A 1,467-nucleotide genomic window follows, 5' to 3' on the forward strand; every position below is an offset into this window, starting at 1 on the left:
ACAGGCCTTGCAGAGTGTAAACAACAACAACCCAGCTTTGTTGTGTATGTAACCATAGGGATTGTGATGTCACCTAGAACCTTCACAGCAGCGACAGCTTTATGAGGAGCATCAGCACTGCTCTGCCTGAGCAGAACCATCACCGCCATAGGTTGTCAAATAACCCGGATTTAACCCACACAGGTAAGTCCAATGGGGTGCAGGCATGTCCTCTATGCTTACAGCTTCCCGTGGGTGTTGGTTTGATACCGTTTGGGGACAGCCAAGGAGGCATCTGCAGGCAACAAAGGTAGGTGTGTGCTTGTGTGTGTGTTTCCTATGCAGATCCTAAGCCCAGTGTCACATGCAAGTAGGAGGAGTAAGAAGGGTTCCTGGCAAATCCGGGTTATGGATTGCATTTAAAAAGGCCCCGTGGGAGTGCAATGGGCCCCTGTCTTGCTGCTTAGCAATAATGGTATGGGTTTAGGTTCTGCTGTGTGTACTGGTGGTTGACTGCCCCCCAGCCCAGAGTGTGCATGGAAAATTGTCTGGCAGCCTCCCTGACAGCAAGCAGTGATAGTGCCCATGAAGGGGACCTTGTTGGGCCCGCCCCTTTCACGGTTATCGCTTCTCGGCCTTTTGGCTAAGATCAAGTGTAGTATCTGTTCTTATCAGTTTAATATCTGATACGTCCCCTATCTGGGGACCATATATTAAATGGATTTTTGAGAACGGGGGCCGATTTCGAAGCTTGCTTCCGTCGCCCTATGCATTGACCCGATATGGCAGTATCTTCGGGTACAGTGCACCACCCCCTTACAGGGTTAAAAAGAAAGATTCCTACTTTCATTGCTACCTGCTTGCTGGCTAGCCAGCTAGCCAGCCCTGTGGGCCTTGCTGCTGCTGCTGCTGCTGCAGCCAAAAAACAAAAGGTGGTGCTGCTGCTGCTTCTGCTGCTTCTGCTTGTGTCTGGCCGCTGTTGGAGCGTCCAGGCACAGGACTTCTGCTGCTGCTGACTAAATGGCCTCCTTAATTGGATCATTTGAGTAGCCAGCACACCTGTGCAGGTAGGGCATGACATGATAGGCAGCTGCCTTGATAGCGGGTGGGTGCTGAATGTTCCTAATTGACAAAATAAGATTAATGCTTATGAAGAAATATAAAATCTCATCCCTTCCCCAATATCGCGCCACACCCCTACCCCTTAATTCCCTGGTTGAACTTGATGGACATATGTCTTTTTTCGACCGTACTAACTATGTAACTATGTAACATAACATGGGGGGGTCTCCTGGCTGTTCACACAGGTGTGTCATTGCTGTACATTGACCATGCATTGCTTCTGTGGTATTGCAAAGGCAAAGACAAATGCTTCCAGCCATCCATTGCACTAATGGATTGGTCATCAGCTGGCTGTCTATGTCCCGCATCAATATAGACCAAAGTACAGAGGGTTAGGCTATGCTATAGTGCACCTACCTGATGCAT

The 1,467-nt window shown here is 49.2% G+C and overlaps 1 non-coding gene across 1 annotated transcript; it reads left to right on the plus strand.

Annotated features, from left to right (window-relative positions):
- The first annotated feature begins 602 nt into the window (after window positions 1-602).
- On the plus strand, window positions 603-793 carry LOC130319857 (U2 spliceosomal RNA). Its single transcript, XR_008865913.1, has one exon. It is a non-coding gene; the product is annotated as a U2 spliceosomal RNA (small nuclear RNA).
- Window positions 794-1,467: the final 674 nt, after the last annotated feature.

The sequence above is a fragment of the Hyla sarda genome, unplaced genomic scaffold, assembly GCF_029499605.1.
Source record: "Hyla sarda isolate aHylSar1 unplaced genomic scaffold, aHylSar1.hap1 scaffold_2178, whole genome shotgun sequence".
Lineage (NCBI taxonomy): Eukaryota > Metazoa > Chordata > Amphibia > Anura > Hylidae > Hyla > Hyla sarda.